We start from the raw sequence: 18,995 nt of genomic DNA on the forward strand, positions 1-18,995 counted from the left end.
ATATGCTATAAAAATATGGCCATTACACTACTTTAATTTCAGTCTGAAGGAAACAGAGGCCAGTTAATGACTACCTTGTCTGGAGATTCATTCAGGGCAACCATTAGCACACCTTTTGTTAACAAACATGTCTATAGTGCATCCCATAGTAAGGTATTATGCAGCAAGCTGGAAATACCATATTACAGTTGTGAAGCGTGAAAGGCATAGTAGAGCCAGAACCTGATGTCGTGACTGACGTTTCTATTTTAAGAAATATGTTCTTTTCACAAAAGCTACCAACAAGAAGAAGGTGGATAAATTTTAAGTTAGTTGTCTATTTCAGAAATAAGAAAGTGGTGGAGATCATAAAGATAGAAGCTCAAATTCTGCTCATTGGTACCTCAACATAAAGTTACATGGTTACAGAAGCCGTGATAACAGTGTAGAGTAGATTTAAACTGGCAAACAAAAGTGTTACAATGTAGTAATGTTTCTTGAAGTTTTTTTTTTTTTTTTTTTTTTTTTTTTTTTTTTTTTTTAAGCGATCTGGCTTTTTAGGGCAAGATATATCTAGAGGAACTCTAGATGTCTATACCTGAGCTATTCTCCCTTAGCTTTTGGAGAGAGATTTGTCTAATCTATTTTGGACAAGTACATTAGAGTGAGATCTATTGTTCTCTAAAAGAGTTGATTTCTTTCCACTGACTATAAAAGATATCTTTCCATAAAGAAAGCTCAAATTGCCTAATGCTAGGAGAGATGAATTCAAATCTGACTGTAAAATGGCATATACCAATTAACTTCATTTATTTGTGCATTCATTTTTTTCCTCCTCCTTCATTTTTTTTTCTGAAAAGTAGATAATTAAGTTGCTATATGGGACTTAAGGGAGCATTAGACATTTAAATTTCAACTCGGATGTTAGATGACCAGGATATCAACTACTGTGTTTTGACCATTGTTTGTCCTTCATTCCTCCTCCCGTCTCAACCTAATTCATATAGCTACAATTTAGGAAGCTTATCAAGCACATCTCTCACTCCAATTATAAATTCTGTTCAGACAAAAAGAGCATCATCATCTTTTCTGATTTAAAGGAATACTAAACTCACTCACTTTCAGTGAAAATTCTCTGAGTACTTGATGACCTGTTGGGCAAAGAGCAGTCTAAAAAGATTTTGAAGTCTAAGAACACCAAAAAGCTGTGTAAAAACTCTCCTACTTTGCTGTTGAAAATCATGGAGTTCTTACCAACAGTTAGATAACACTATTTAAAAGTTACGAGAGAATGAAATCTTACCTAGGAGATTCTGAACTGTTTTTTTTTTTTTTTTTTTTTTTTTTTTCACAATTTTTTCCTTGGTCTTCCTCAGAGCAATAAGAAATACAGCATACACACCTACCCCTTGAAAATCTTGACATATTCATCTCCTTCTTTTACATTCTGTTCCCTAAAAGCTCTTGAAAACTATTTAAAAGAAGTATCTCCAGCAACTATAACTACATATTTGCAAGGCTGAATTCTCATCATTTTATTAACTTCCCTTTAAAACTGGAAAATCTAAAAAGTTGTGGGAAGTACAGTAAAAATATGAAATCCCAACTTGACTGGAATCAGTAGGTTTTCTACAGGAATTAAAGATTTCTTTCTGAATCTTTTCATCATCTGACAGATAGTTCTCTTGATATCCAGCTGTCTGCATACGTAGCATGACTTTCTGTATGTAAAATGTACACTGTGCTCATGTGAGATGCTCACAGCCTCTTTGCCTCACTTATAGTTATTTCCTCAACAAATTTCCTCTTCATATCCCTAATTATGTTGAAGGTTTATCTTTCATAAAGGACTGAAATATGCAAACAGCCTCTTATTGAAATCTTCAATTTTTCTGAATCAGAAACTCCCAGAACTCTGGGATTTTCAAAAACTGGATCAAAACAGGCAGCCAAAATAAAAGTTTATGCATTTTATTTTTGATGTAGTGGGGTAATTTTTGTACCCATTTCTTAACTTGTCTAAATCATCACAGATGGCTGAACGGAAGATAGGTGTTTTGATGTGTGAACGAGGACTTGAGAACCGTGTAGAAAATACCGCACTGTTGATAAGTTGAGTGCACAGACTGTAAACTCATTTTCATGAATATGACTTTTAATTTAGAGCTAGACACATGAGCAAAGCACTTGAAAACTCATATCAATGCTCAGCAGCTTGCAGACAACTACCAAGTGGCCTAATTTTTTGTTAACATTATAGGAAGAAATTGATTTACAGTGGAAGACTACTTTGCTGTAGCAGCTAATACTACTTTTACATGCCTCTATAATTTACTTCACTTATGGCTGTCTCTTATATTAATATTCATTATAAAAGTCCTCTTCTAATATTGCTTGATTTGACAGGAATGCATTAGCTATGACAAATGCTTTATAATGTGCTCAGACAATATTAATACAAGCAGAACCTCTGATAATTGCTGTTACTTAAAAATGAAGATTTTCTTTTTTATACTTGAATTTACCCTTTCCTCTCTTCTTCCAACTCTTCACTAATGTAAGTTTTGATAAAAAGTATACACCAGTCAAAATCATCTCTATGTTCAGCTAGACTTCATGAGACACTGAAACCACTACAGACCTTTCAGAAACATAAAATACAGACATTGTTAAAGTAATTGTTTCAAATTTTCAGAGGGATGTTTCAAGTAGAAGTAAATCACTTGATCTCTGTTTTATGTTGCAGTAAACAATTTTTCCTCCTTAGGAAATGTCTTGTTCAGAAATGTTCCTTATCAGTATATAATCTGAGATCACAGTCATAATTTTTACAGCTGTAAAACAGCATAAGCCTGGCTCTGTCAGGTTAACAACAACTCTCCTTAGTTGTAGTAAGACTTGCCTGGAGAAATAGCTTCTTAAATTCCAGAGGAGTTCCACTGAGTGCTAATCTCACTGTTGTGTCTCAAAATTATTCCTGCTTTTTTTCTTCGCCTTTCATACTTCCACCACCAATCAACATATCAGTTAGATGAGCCACTTGAATCAAAATTGGATTGCCCCTTTTTTGAGGTTGGAAGTTATCTATCTATTTAACTTGTAATACTGTATAAAACTGTAAATAGGGATTTATAAAATGGGCACTTGGGGAAAATCTCCTTAAATCTCACTCACTGGTTCTTTGCAAAATTACACTAATAATAGTCCCAAACTTTGGATGGACTTAAACATACTAACAATTCAGTAACTCTAGATGAAATAAATTTCTGAAGTCTCTTGGGTGACTAAGAAGTCTTTAAAGATTCTTCTTCAGAGTACACATTTTTTATACTTACAAAAACTTCATGAACAGTCTATAAATAATGCTGCTACAACACAAAGAGGTTTAGTGCTTCTTTTAAATCTGGTAACTGTGTGTGTGTCTGACATCCCTCAGTATGTCTGATTAGTACAATGGACAAGTTTGGCAGTCATTAAAATGGGAAAACAGCAAAGGCCATACAAGATTGTACTGCCTATAAAGTCCTGTGCTTCTCTATCAAAATGATTCATTTCCTTAGAAACCCAAGTGAGGAATCTTGTACATATTGCACTGTTGCTTCATTAGCTCCTGGCCAAGACAGGTTAAGGAAACATTCTGAATAATGAATGTTATTTGAGTGTTACTTATATGAAATATTTCCTTCTGAAGAAAAATGAAGTACAGATCTTTTACAAGTAGACATGTTTTTTTTTTCATATACAAGAGAAAAATTTAGGATAGCAGTTTCACTAGTCTGACAGCATTTAACCATTTAGTACTATGGAAATACATCTTCAGTCCACATCTACTATGTACAACTTCAAATTAGTTACAGTTCCTGGAAACACAGTCTCTTGTGTAATAATCACATCTGAAATTAAATTAAATTAAGAAATGTCTTAAACTGGCTGTGAAATGATCAAATATTTCAGTCATTTAAAGTTTCTTTTGATCATTTAATGAACTTTACTGCCAATGTAGTACAAATAGACATTCAGGTTGGGTAGTAAAAAAAAGAAAGAAAAAAAAAATCTTCAACCAGGACTTGAAACAATTAGCAATATATTAGCTTAACTATTACTGTGAAGCACAACTACATATCTTTGTTCACTTCACATAATCAGGGATACATTTAAAAAAAGTAATAAAGAAAAAAAGAAAGGTATCACAGTGTCTACTTTGATAAACTATGAAATTTTGTCTCTCCCCTCAAAGACCGCCCAAGTGTGTAGTAATGACCTTGAAAAAGATAAATATGTTCTTCAAACCAGTACTAAAAGATGCACTAGCTAGAAGGGCCAACTCAGCCACTGGAAAGCACTCCCTGCCAACCGTAAAGCGAGCAAGCACACAGTACCATTGCTCAGAACATGGTAACACACTACCAAAAGAAGATAAATGCACTCCCACGTATGTAGGGCTGGAAATGTCAGCAATATATCTCATGAGTTCTATAATGACAACCTTCTTGATTAGATACAGTGTCCACAGTAATTTGAGGCGGTGAAAAAGACCAATTTTAGAGTAGCACATCTCCAAATGAGCGTAGAAAAGGGAGAGAAGGGTTTTTTCAAACTTTCTGTTCCTTTCTTTTCTTTAAAGAGCAGCAGGTAACCAATTGAATCAAAATAGTATAGGTAGCCATATAATGGCCTATACCTGATGAGCTAGATTAGTACCCACAATATCTGTTTTTTTTTCTGCATTGTTGTTTTTCAACAACAATGTTTTTCAGTCTCATTTCAAAGATTTATTTTGAAGTGTTCTGGAAAGTAAAGTTATGCATTTTTAAAAATCTCTTTAAAGTACCAGAAATGGTATCACCTAAAGAAAGGAATGAGACACAGAATTCCAGTCATAAATGGTTCTTCTAGACTGTTATTGTCAGACAAAAAAAGTAGCACAAAATGTGTATACAACAACAATTTTAATCAGCTAATAGAAGTAGGTTAATTCAGATTTCCACTAGTTTTCTTCCTTTATTTAAAGCCTGCTAGAAATTGTTAAAATCTTACAAAACAAAATGACAGAGGTAGGAAGTCATGAAGTAAGCTTCACAAGTGTGACAGAGTGCCACTACAAACTTTGATTTGGAGCTAGAAAAACTACTGGATAATTTAAAATGCTACCTAATAAAATTTCACCATTTGTGAGCCACTATTGCAGTGGACAGCTTGAAGAACCCCCTGACTTAGGAAAAAGCAAACTATAGAGAGAATCTCAAGTTTTTGTACAGTCAAAACACGTTTGTAACTTTCTCAAGAATATCAACAACAAATGTGATGGTTAAAGTTTACAGTAGTAGACTGGGTAATTTTCCTTTAAATTTACCCAAACACACTAGTTGTTAAGTACAGTTAAGTAGCCTGAATGCTCAGACGGATTGCTGTTTAGCTTTTAAATAATTCAGTGAGTCCTCTGATGGGCCCCTTGACTTCGACTCAAGAAGGCATTCAGATCTCTGCCAAAAATGTGACAAGGAGACGCAGCTGCTATGCAAGCGAGGGCTGGCCCCCCAGCTCTGGCTCCTCACCATGGGCATATTTTTCACCTTCTCACTCGCTGTTGATCGGAGTGTGGAGCTGGGGAGCAGATATGATGCCACGTGCACCACAGGTTGGCACACTACCATGAGATAATTTCAGGAAAAATGGAACCCCTTGTTCCCTTCTTCATCTTGGTAAACCCATGACTGAGTATCAAGGCATACAGGTAATAAGCTCTTGCATAAAGGTGCACCAATTTAGCTATATTTGTATAAAAATACTTGACCTTTGTGTTTCCAGGAAAAAATTCTTGTAGAGGGTTTAACATGGATGGGTTTTCATGAAGAAAGTGTCAGTCATAAGTTTACTGCAAACAGTTATTGGGTTAAAAGCTCCCAAATCTTAGTACTTTGAAAAAAGACATCTGATTCACGTTATGAGATACTGCCATTCCCTGCCACCGCTCATGTATGAAAGCCTTTTCCGAGCAGCATGCTCCTAGCTGCTGTGACCATTATCATTCCCATGGACACACTAAAGGCTTCCCCACGTGTAATCTATTGAATTGTGCTACCAAAGCTCACTTACATTATTAATACCGTGTAGTGAAACGGGACGGCACAGAGACAGCACCCACCTCCAAACGACCCAAACCTTCACCCTACCCTGTGTCCAGCAGAGAAATAAAGAACCAGCAGTGTCACGAGGAACTGGCAGGAATCACATGCAGGAAAAGAGTGACAAAGTTGTTTGGCAAGATTTGCCACATATTTCAAGCTGCCTGTGTATAGCCATCAATGGTTGCTGACATTTCCATATACTTAAAAACAAGAAAAAAAAGGGGGGTAATGTTCCCTGTTGGGAAATGTCAGCTTACTAAGGGCAAATATTGCAAGTGAATTTGACTGCATGACTGAAGCGGGCAATCTAATGATGTAACTTTCAGATGGATCTGCTAAGACGATGCTAGGAACTTGCAGCTATTAAACCAGCAGAGCAGAAAATGAACCAGAAATAGTAAAAAGTGAAATGTAGCAAAGTAAGGGATTAAAACTGTATGGTAGCTGTCTCAGGACTCCCATGATAAGGTGAATGAACTGAAGAGCTCATTTGAATGTTCTAATGTAAAAAAATGGCCATTTGAAGCAGAACTGAGATAATATGAAATGTGTGATAAAAAAGTCTGATTTTTAAATTTTTGCATGCTCTAGTATTCAGCTGCAAACATTAAAAGTGTAGGCTATTTGCCTCTGGGCAGATCTCTGGGTAGGTCTACTAGATTAAATTAGGAGATCTTCTGAATCTCCTAAAAAGCTTATTACATGGCTTAAAACTAATGACAGGTGGAACAAGGAAGGTAAAAAGTACTAAATTCTGACTGAAAGAAGGAGATAATGCTTATAAATATATGACTTGGGAAATTGCAACATGAGTCTTAGTTGTCTCACAAATCAAATTCTAATAATGACAGAAAAATAAAATATTAAAGCTAGCATGAAAAAAAGAATTATTCTTCCATACAAGTAAAATATCTTTAATTATCTGAAGACAATTTTGGACATAATTAAGGGCACTAAGATAGGATGCAGACAGCTTTGCACCATAAGGGCTTTGTCTATCCAGACAGATCTATAGCAACAATTATAATTTGCTAAGCCACTATTCCTATGTCCAGTCCTGCAAGAAACATAGAAAAAGTTATGATCTGGGGATGATATACTTCAATAATCAATTCCTCAGCTCTGACAATCCATGTTGTTTGACAGAAGTCAAATGAACTAATGATAGAAGTCTCATGTTTAAACACTAGCACATTTGCCACATGAAGGAATTACCACAGATTATTTAAAATGTTTAATATAGCAGGTGAAAATAAAAGTCTTTAGGTAGAAAAGTTGTTTTTTTTTCTGGAAGGAGTCAGGAAGATAAATTCTATACTGGAAGCCAGAAAATATAGATATTTTCAAGCCAGAAGAAAACTCTTATGTCCACTCTTTTCTCTGACCTACACATTGCATTGCCCTGAGGACATTCAATAACTAATTCCCGAGTCAAATCTACTAGCTTTGATCAAATGGCTGGATGAGAATGTCACATGATATTTTTTAAGTATAATAATCCTTTTTACAGCAAAAAAATATAGTGTCTTGCTTGTGGAATGAACCTGACCACTTTCAACTTGCCGTTTTTGGGTATTACCACACTTCTAATATATTGGAAGTGTTTTATTATTAGACTGCTTATTTTATGTAAGTTATAGACTGTAATTAAAATACTGCTCAACATTCCCTTTGACAAAGTAAATATGGAAGCTGAATGCATCTACCTTATTCTGTTCTTAAATCATTGTTAGATCTTCCCTGAGATTTCACTGAATTTAATGATATTATTTGCAATAATAGATAAAATAATTTATTTACAGTAATAAAAGAAACAAAAATCTTTTTATTCCTCCAACACGCTCAACAATGTATTTCATAAGGCTTTCTGGAAACATCACTAAACATCAGCTACACATGAACCATTAGTTTATCATGTAATCTAACTCTTTTTCTTCCTTATGTAAAATCCTTCAAATTTTAAATACTTCCTTTATCCTTCTTTCCTGACAACATGATATTACATTCTGTTCTATTAAAAACATTTGATTGACTGAATCTCCAGCTTGATTATACTTGCATTCATTATGTACCCAAACCCGTTTTTTGTGCCATTTGCAAACTGTATATATTTTTTACTACCCTGCAGCTAGCTGATGATGTAAAATTAGACTGGAGTTAAGAACAAATTCCAAAAGGATTTCACTATAATCTTTCTACACCAACTTGCAGCTCATAATTGCATTCCAAGGCCTATAATTAGCAAGCTTAAATTCATTTAATATGTTCTACATTCATTCTGTATCATTCCAATATCTTAGATAACTTTTAACCTCTGCACTTTTCTGCACTATGTGCAGTACAAGCACATAGCATCAGCACACTTATCCCTTATCGAGCCGATATTTAATCTTATAAAAACAATTTTAGGTATGAAAGACTGATTTTCTATGATTTCATATTCATTGTCATTAATTAATTGATCTCTTTTATTTTATTATTCAAGTCTCCTGTCAGCTGTTGCTTTATTTTTTCCAGAACTGATGTCAAGCTGATAGACCTATAATTACTTGAGTCATCCTGTTTACCTTTTGCGAAGACTGAAACAACATTCACTTTCTTCCAATCTTCTCCTTCCACAGTGCCTACAATGTACTGCAAACAATAATGATTTATACAGAAAGCTCTATATTTAACTCTTTTAAAGCTTTCAGATGCAGCTTATCCTGCTCTGTTGCGTAATTTAGTACTTGTGGCTAAATACACTTAATGCTACCATTAGCACAAAAATCTAATCAATCAATCATCACATCATCATCAAATTGATACGAATAAGAAAACTGTAAGTAAACTGTTCTTCTCCTTCCCAAACTGGAACTATCAAATATAGTTCTTTGGTTACTGCTATTCTTAAAAGGATCTTTTTACTTCTCTTGATGATCCTATATTTATTCTCATATCCATTTGTTTCCTGTAACAATATTCCGTAGTTCTTAATTTCTAATTTATCATAATTGTTCTAGCTCCTTTGGTATTAATTTGGCTATGGAAGTGCCATAAAGCAAGAGTTTTAATACTAGGAGACTGCTTTTTGAGTTGTCAAAGGGGAGTACAGAATGCACAAAGGTGAAATGAGAAATTCCCGATCATTCTTCGAGATGTTTGAAACACTACACGAATTTTGAGAATACGAGACTCTCAGTATACCTATCCTGAAGTTAAAGGTATGAGTGGCCAGCCCGAGCTACCTAGAAGTAAGCTGCTTTATACATCGAACACTAGAGTGTAAGTGCAAGTAATACAGAGTTTAGCTGCATGAAGACCAGCTACACATTTACTTTCCTCCTCAGATGTTGCAGGCCCAGCTTTGCATTGTCTCAACACTACTCGATGTTTATTGGTACTGAAGATACCTCACTGAATCACTACCACAACTTAGCTTAGGCCTATTTATGTGATCTATAACTGTAGTGCCAGCAAACCTTAGAAGAATGAGATGTATTTTTGCAATTTGCCATGTATTCAATACTTCAAAACACAATCCTTTCCAAAATATAAAGTTTTTATTTCTTCTTTTCTTTTTGTAGGGGGGAGGGACAGGGAACGGTAGGAACTGAAGCAAGTGTTTGGTCCTGCCTAATATATTAATTTGCTTTATCTTTGTTTGGTTAGGACTAAAGATAAAAGGAATACTTTCAAAGTGTAACTCCACTAATATATTAAGTGGAAGGTATATTTTAACAAAGGAATAATAGCAATGTATAACAATTTCACTTATTAGACTTCTTCAGCTGAGGTAGATAGCAAAGAAATCAGTGATTTCCCAGTACTTTAAATATGTTATGGAAAGATATGGAATTGTTGTTGCAAAATATCTTAATGTCTTCAGATGGATCTGAAGATGTCTTAACACTCTTACAGTTGTTTTGAATATTGCTATGTTTATTAATACATCTGCTCCAGCTCAGGCTGTATTTACATGGGTGCAAAGGTTGTTCTAAAAGCCCTCATACAGCAGTGCTCCAAATATCTAGCATAATACTTCTATTCATATTCGTAAATATACTCTCCTCCTTCCTTTGATTTAGACATTGCAGGAATATGACATGCAAAAATAAATAAATAAATAATGAAGTAAACTCTAAAGCGTCTTTGGAGATGAGGGTCCCTTAGCCTTAGAAATGTCACATATAAAACAAAAGCAGTCCTCAAACACATAGCGAACAAGTACTTTCTAATTCTACATCGCACAGTCAATCTGATTTCAGCTTGAAGAAAAGGGATCACTTATATAAAGACCTACCTATTCTTCAATTGCCCTCAAAGCAGAGCCTTCTCATTTGAAAAATTACAGAATCTAAAAAAATGACCTCCTATCTGACAGTATAAGAGCAAGAGATTTCATCTCTGCTCCAAATTAGTCCATAAACTGACAAAATAAACAATTACAAAGTAGTAACAGGCTGCTAAATCTGCAGTTTTACAGTAAAAACTTGAGAGAGGGTCATGGAAATACTGCAACACCATGATTTCTCCTGAAATCCCAAAAGGTAGAATTTTGAAGCCCTTCCGTCCCATCCTATTCCCAAGATTTGTAGTAGTTACAACCACAGGCATGCAGGAAACACACTCATATTTACCTTAGACACTATGAAAGATCCAATTTAATAATTCAATTCAAAATGATTTTCAGACTTATGAAACTATTGTTAGTCCATGGTACTGGACTTTCATTCTGATTCAATAGGCTGATACAGATGTGACTGACAGAATTTTCTATCTGCAGGATTATTCAAGCATAAAATTGTTGTCAGGGCAATCCCAATCAAAAGCAGCTGGGTCCAGAGAAAACACATGGTGTTCATATGACGAAATTCTCAGTGTAGATGCAAGCAAAGCAGGATTTTATTGCACATTAATGATCAATTGAGGTGCACATAAATTACTACAATTTTTATATCGCCATTTAGCTACACTCAGAAAGAAAGAAAAAGCCCTAGTTCTACATAAAGATCAAAAGAGAACCTATTGTCCTCCAAATTACCATTAAACTCTAATGCAAAATTGGTACAACAGTCTGTGGAATGCTGATAACATTTTGTGCTGCAGTTAGCTACAGATTGTTTAAGTATGGAAAAGTCAAAGCATAGGTGATTTAAAATGAGAAATGTAGCACATCTGAATTTGACTACTTTGGGTTGAATTTTCCAAGCACGTGATCAAAAGAACTGATAACCACGTATCAGTAATCTCTAATTTCCAAGCAAATGACAACAGGATCTCAGATATATTATGAGAATTATCTTTCAGAGAAAAGTTGCCTTTAAAGATTTTTCCTTCAAATACAATTGAAAGAGAAAGAGAGGGATTTTCAGAATTAGGGGATTAGGAGGTGGGCAATGAAGTCCTACAGCTGGCTTGAAATCCACCTGTGTTGTGTCAATCACCAGGCAATTACTCCTCATTTATTATTTCACACTCACAACTTTGGAAGCCCCTACCCAAAATACCTCAAGAAATGAGTTAGTATGAATTAAAAATCCTTACAGATGAAAGCTTCAAGGTTATTGGAATATTTTGATCTGTATCAAAACATTTGTAAAGGAAATCAATTTATATCCATAATCTCACAAGTCTAAATGCAGAATTAACCTGCTAATCCTGCTATACCCTAAGCAAAGCTGAAATGATCTAAAGAAATTACACGTCCAAATGAGAGTACACTTCATGACATACTGAAGCATAGGAGAAGAAAACAAAAACTAAGTTTTACAGACAAACTTCACCAAAGTGTCCTCTTAGATTTAAGATCTTTAATGTAATAATTACATTTATGAGGGTATTCATAGTCTAAGATGTGTACCAGCAACCTGTACAGTGGGATCATACAGTAAATTGTTTCTGCATCTGCTAATAGATTTTGATTAGTATTAAATATTATTCTAAATTTTGAATACAAGTAGTATTTGTATCACCACTAGAAACAGAATTTCCTTGAATTACAAAAGATCATAAGAAAACCATCTATCTATTTAAATGTTAATAAACAGGCACTTTTAATTAAATATATGCTAATATCATACATACAGCAGTTTGTCTTCTTCAACTTTCCTTAAGGAAGGAAAACTTAGTGTCGTTTGCCATTAAAAATAAAGGATTAAACACTAACTCAAAGGGTAAATAATAAGATAGGGTTGCTGTGCCAAACAACATTGGAAACAATTCAATAATTCCTAGTATATGGAAACCTTCATAAACTATAAAGCTTAGCCATTATTGATGTTTATAATAAAAAGGAAAATAAGCTCAAAAGCTAAATTTAAGGGAAATAAAATGAAAGCGGAGATAAAACGAAGGCAGAGATAAGAGGAAACTGATTTTCATTTTCAAATGGAAATTCCTTTCCTGGTCCTGAAATTGAACCAGGAACTACACGAAGATATCTACATACATAGCTAGAATATACGTGGATTTGACCAAATCGCAGCAGAAAGGAGGCAAGGTGTGTCAATATTGGAGGAAACAACAGTCAATCACTGTCTCAAACAGAAAAGGGCAAATATTGCAAATATACAAACATACTTCACAAATACACATACATTCACGTAGATACAATCAAGGAATATTTGTTCATGTGATTAAAGAAAACTGTTGTTGTACTAATCAGTTGTATTTGCTTCCCTGTTATGAAGATTTATTTTTATTTGCATTAAGTTTGAAAACTTTTGCCTACAATTCACAGTAGAAGCTGTGATTTTTAAATAAAGCATTACAAGCCGACTAATTAAGTAGAGTCTTTTGCATCCTTTCTAGAGAGCTAAAGGAGATACAAACAATGTTGTAACAGTGGATGGACACTTATGTTTGAGCTTACTAAAAGAAAGATGAAATTAGTATTTTAATAGTAAACAATATATACTTTGGAAGCCTAATTTTATTAGAAAATAAGTTTTTCTGCAATACCACAAAAATTAGAACAGAAAAATGTTCATGTTTTTCAAAAGAATCAAGAGACTCTTTTCATCAATGGATAATTCAAAAGCTAAGTTTATTACAAATTTTCACTTAATAGTCAGAAACAGTATAATCTGATATATGACCATTCAGAATTACCTAATACAATTCAAATTTTGTATGACAAATGTGAAATTCATAAAGGGAAATTCATGATCCAGTAAAAAAAGATCAGAATCTATGAAAAAAAAAATGGACACACTGAAAGAAAGGACAATTTGGTCACTGAGGCTGGAATTTGTCTCTTCTAACTTTAAGTATCCACAGCGTAGCAGTCTACACCTGACCTTGTCAGCAGTCTTTCTTGATAATCAAGTGACGAGATATACTCTTTCTTTGGCGCTGCTTCATTCACTTGATCTATTTTAGATAGATATTTTAGACTGAGATGAATTGGCCCTAGACTCCTCTCACAATCTCACAATAAAGGGTAGTATATATGTCTACCAAAAGTCAAAAAAAAAAAAAAAAAAAAATCCAGACAGGATCTCATTGAATATCATATTTAATCATCACTGCCCTCCTCTCCTTTATATATTCAAAAAACCCCAAAACCTCAAAAAACAAAAGGACAGATGAACAATTTAAGCAATTCAGTAAACTTCATTCTGTTAAAACTCATTTTGCATTTGATGCTGAGTTTTCTATTTCAGTACTGGCATTAGGTATGCCGCATATTGAGCAACTTAGTATCTCCGCTCCCTGGTGTCTGCAGACCCACTTTAGCTTCATGTGAGCTCCAGTAAGGCAATGGATCCCCTTTAGATTTTACCCCCAGTATCTAGAGACTGTTGAGTCATCTCCCAGAAGCACACTTAAAGGTTGTATGTGTGATAAAATGCACTATAAAATTATTAAAAGGCACAATATGAAAAGACAATGGAGGATATAACAGAGTATGAAGTAATTGTAAAAGGAGTAAAATGGTTCTGAAAATAAAGCTGAATTTGTCAAGTATTTTTGTAGTGAAACATAAAGAAACAATTTAAAATGCAAGAGGAAGAGCTTTGCACTTCAGTCTGGTCCCATCAATGATCTTTTTCATATTTTAATTGCATGTAAAGTACATTTTATGACAGTAATGCATATTACATAAATTCAGTGTGATTTGCCTGATGGGAACCAGTGCAAACCTATTAAAGCCACGCATTAGCAGAATGTAGAGATGTAGATATGTCTTACTCATTTCTATTTTAGTTCCCTTATTTTCTTAGAGTTTTTTCCTTTTTTTTAAATAGCTTCTTATTTCTCATTTTTACAAAACACCAAAGAATAATAGAAAAAAATGGCTGGATGAACTGCTGTGCTCAAAGGGTTTTGATCAATGGCCCAAAGTCCAGTTGGAGGTCAGTCATTAGTGGTGTCCCCAAGGGGTTGATACCGGGGCGAGCACTGTTTAAACTCTCCTTTAATGACCTGGATGAGGGGCAGAGTGCACTCTCAACAGGCCTGAAGATGATAAAAACCTGGGAGAAGTGGCTGATACGCCGGAGGGATGTGCTGCCATTCAGAGGGATCTCAACAGGCTGGAGAAATGGGCAGAGAGGAGCCTCATGAAGTTCAATAGAGGGAAATGCAAAGTCCCGCACCTGGGGAGAAATAACCCCAAGCACCAGCATAGGCTGCAGACTGACCGTCTGGAAAGCAGCTTTGCAGAAAAGGATCTGAGGGTCCTGCTGGACAAGTTAAACGTGATCCAGGAACGTGTGTTTGCAGCAAAGAAGGCTGACAGTATCCTGGGCTACATTAGGAAGGGCATTGCCAGCAGGCGGAGGTAGGCAATCCTTCACCTCTACTTAGCCCTGATGAGGCCATATTTGGAGTGCTGTGTCTGGTGCTGGCATTCCCAGGACACGGACATACTGGAGCAAGTCCAGCAAAGGGCTACTAAGATAAATAAGGGATTGGAGCATCTGACATATCAGGAGAGGCTGAAAGAGCGGGTGATGTTCAGCCTGGAGAAGAGAAGGCTTGGGGAGATCTTATCAATGTGTACAAATACCTCATTAGAGAGTAAAGAACCAGACTGTTCTCAATAGTGCCCAGAGAAGGGACAAGATGCAATAGGCATAAGCTGAAATACAGGAAATTACACTTAAACCTAAGAAAAAATTTTTTACTCTAAGGATGGTCAAATGCTGGAATAGGCTGCCCAAAGGGGTTGTGAAGATACTCAAAACATGGACAAGGTCCTGAGAATCCATTTAAGAATTATCACACCTGGACTGAAATAATTTGTTATTTCAGGAGTAAATTCCTTCTGCTGACCATCAATATCCCCAAAATCTTAGGGCCTCTTGATGCCTTTCATGCTATATAATACTTTCCTATCTTCTTCCAGAATCTAGTTTTTCACTTTAGATCGTGACATAAATTTGAGTTTTTCCTTTCAGTACATCCAAGCCCAAAAACCTAAGTACCAGACTTCTCCTGCTCTAATTTCTCTGAGGAGTGTTATAGCAGAGAATAATTTTCAAATGTGCCAGTGAAAGGCAAGCAGGATAACTTTATGCTTTATCTCATACTGTTGCACACACATACTTTCAATATCTGGAAAAAAAACCCTCCTCTTTCACCTTCCAATCCATCCGTCAGGGTTTTCATTTCCTGTGATGCCTTTATCACCTGAACATGGTTATGCTACTGCTCTTTTAAAACACCATTCTCTCCCCCTAAATTGTCTCTCATCTTGTGTGGAGATTGTAAGCTCTTTAGGATAGTGGTTAACATTTCGTTTTCTCTCAGCAGATGGGCCTCTTAGACATTAAGACTGTACTAACTATAACTAGCCTCTGTGCCTCGGTATACACTTTCGTTCATTACGTTCTTCTCTGTTTTTAAGAACCGTTCATTACATTTAAGAACAAAGAATTTAAGACGTACTGTATAACGTTTAAAAGTAACATTACAGACTTTGCCCTAGAGATGTCTGCCAATGACTTTTTCCCACCTTTAGTCTATTCGTTCTTCTTCATTGACAACAAATGATGATCTAATGTATGTTGAATTCTCTGCTGAATCTTCAAGATCAAATCCACAATAATGTAATGTGCTTAGGAAAAGTCCTTTTTAGCTCCAAACAGCTTCTGAGAAGATCAATATTTAGGCAAATACAATAACTATGTGTATATATATATATCTTACATGGATATGCGTCTTGGACACTCTAACCCAGAAAAATCTAAGTGTAGAACAATGCACTTAGCTGACTTTAGTGGATAGGACATAGAGTTAGTGTGGCAGAAAACGGTTTATCTAAATATATTTCGAAAGGCATCTAAAGCATCTGTCTTTACAGGCAAAGTTAAGTTTCAAAGCATCTTTATAAAGAAAATATACCTTGGATAAAGGTGACCCAATTCTAGCAAAGCTACTAAAGCTACCTTTAACAATTTCATATCAGGAAATGAGTATGCAGGTATGTTACTATATGGTGAAAATACACATTTTTGTTAACACTCTGAACTGGAGAAGCAAGAAATACTGAAAGCTGGCTTGTATACTTCTTTTGGAATGGCCATTCATCCTTTTTTCTGTCCTGAGTGACTACAGCTATCACACAGAAATGACAAATACAGATGAAAAGAGAATGCTAAATAAACCAACCAGTAGCAAAGTTCCAACGTGTTGAGAATGATATCTTCCATTCTGCGACAGCCATTATAACTCCTCACAATACCTCATTTCTCCAAAGATTTCTTAAGGCAATTAGTTCAAGCCTTTTAATGATTTTAAAGGTTGTTTAGGGGGTAAAAAAAATAAATAGTGACCTTCACAGAATGAGCAAAATGACCTCATATTTCTCATTTTCTCCTTAACACATACAGTTTAACCACCAGGAATCATTTATCCAAGGCTTTAAGGAGCTTGACTACACTGAGGGTTGCATAGTCTCCATTACTAATTGCAATAACAAATGCAGGCACAACGACTAGCACAATACTTTCAGAATAAGCAACATAATAAATTGATGCTTTAGCTCTAGCATCAAGTTGTGTATTGGGTGGTCTTCTTCATAATCTTTATTACATGGCACTACAGATTTCCTGACGACATTTTTGTTTTCTGGAGCTGCTAAGGGTACGCAGAACCACTGAGCTGAAATCCTGCCCAATGTGCTGTGACTGGCATGTAATCCAGCATTTAACCACCGTTGTACGTAACATATTGGAGGTGATATGAACGGGACCCCATTCTCAGCCTTGCTGGAATCACGTATTAATCTTCAGCTCACAGCTTGCTTCTTTCCAAATGATCACGTGTTCAGAAAATTAGTAACAGAACTTATTTCTGAATAGTTAATTAATCAATTATATTCATTAGTACAGCTTCTTGCTCAGAACAACGTATTTCTACCAGAATATTTTACTTTTATGGCAATCATTTCCATAAAACCACAGAGAGTGCAGTATATTTTGATGTTATTCTGATTTTCAGAAAACATTTTGTTTTTAAAAGTTCTAGCAAATATATGTAATATAGAGAATAACTGAACAGTAAAGGAAAAAACTTGATTTATGAGGATTTTAACTTGTCAGCTTTGGCAGATAATTTCAGCCTTTTGGCTACCTAAATTTTTTTTGCTCATCTTTTTAGTGGGTTGGTTTTTTCCAGTATATAAAGATGCTTGCTTCTACGAAAGATATTTTACACAGAGGATGCTATTTTATTGCCAGTCACATCAATGCTGACCTGCAATAACTGTATTTGTGTTTGGACAGAACTAGCTGTCTTTCTTTGAATGCCATCAGTAGAATAGAGCTCTTAGTATTCTGGGAAACTGTCAGAATTTTGGCTATTTATCAAGTAAGTTTAATGTTTCTTGGAGCACTCCCCTCCCTTTTTTTTTTGAGGATGAGGTGGGTATCAGGACCATAATAAAATCCCTGTGAAAGACAGTCTCTCTCAGCAGAGAAAAAAATTATAAAATGTCATTCAGGTGAGTATTTATAACATTGAATACATACATATATGTAAATATGCACATTATATATGTATGTATATATATATAATATATTCATACATTACATATATATATATATATACACACACATACAAACGTACATACATACACATGCATGCAGACATTTTATAAAATTCAGCCAGTAAACTGTAAGCCATGTGTAAAGCTGAGGAAACTCCTGCAGAGGCCACTGCTTTTACAGGTAACTACTTTTTTGATGTTTTCTTACTTACGTTGATATACATATTGATTTGTATTGCTGATCTTAGACACACGACAGTTCATGTATCTTGTCAGGGATCTAATTCAAAGCCTGATGGAAAGACTTAGACAAGTTTTAAGGCATTTTATATCATCCTCTAAAACTATACAGTGTGAGAAAAAAGCTTTTTAATAATACATTTTAAAGCTTAAAAATATCTCCTTCTTTTCTTAAGTTATCTTCTCTTGCCAGTAGACTATAATTTTACAAACAATAACTCACTCTTCCACACAACATCCCTCTCATTGCTGTGAACATGTCAACAGGGAGCAGGAGAAACTGTTAAAAGTATTCACATGTTCATAGATGTATATATTTTTATAAATAACTATTGACATTTCTCATCCCTCTTCCCATTTTCCCATGCTTCATTTCTTTCACCATCAGAAATAAAAGCATGTGGAGTATTTTCAGGAGTATTTTTTTGTAACAAATACAAAAATGTTGTAACAATTGATGGCTTTTTAAAGCAATCCTATTTTCGTTAGGATCTAAATCTCCACAAGAACAAATGTTGTCTGTAATAAAGGCCTAGAACAGATTCGATAGAAAGAGACATATATTTATCTGCCTATAAGAAAGATAGCAAAAATGTGTTTTAAAGAAAGTACTACACATATCTGTAAGGTTCTTTTTTGCTACACTGTAATTAGTAATTGCAATTCGATTT

At 34.9% G+C, this 18,995-nt stretch overlaps 1 protein-coding gene across 3 annotated transcripts in view; it reads right to left on the reverse strand.

The window, feature by feature from the left end:
• Positions 1–18,995, reverse strand: part of ZNF385D (zinc finger protein 385D) — a 426,799-nt gene that overhangs the window by 39,672 nt on the left and 368,132 nt on the right. The gene's annotated exons all lie outside the window — the stretch shown is intronic.

Source organism: Rhea pennata, chromosome 2, assembly GCF_028389875.1.
Source record: "Rhea pennata isolate bPtePen1 chromosome 2, bPtePen1.pri, whole genome shotgun sequence".
Classification (NCBI taxonomy): domain Eukaryota; kingdom Metazoa; phylum Chordata; class Aves; order Rheiformes; family Rheidae; genus Rhea; species Rhea pennata.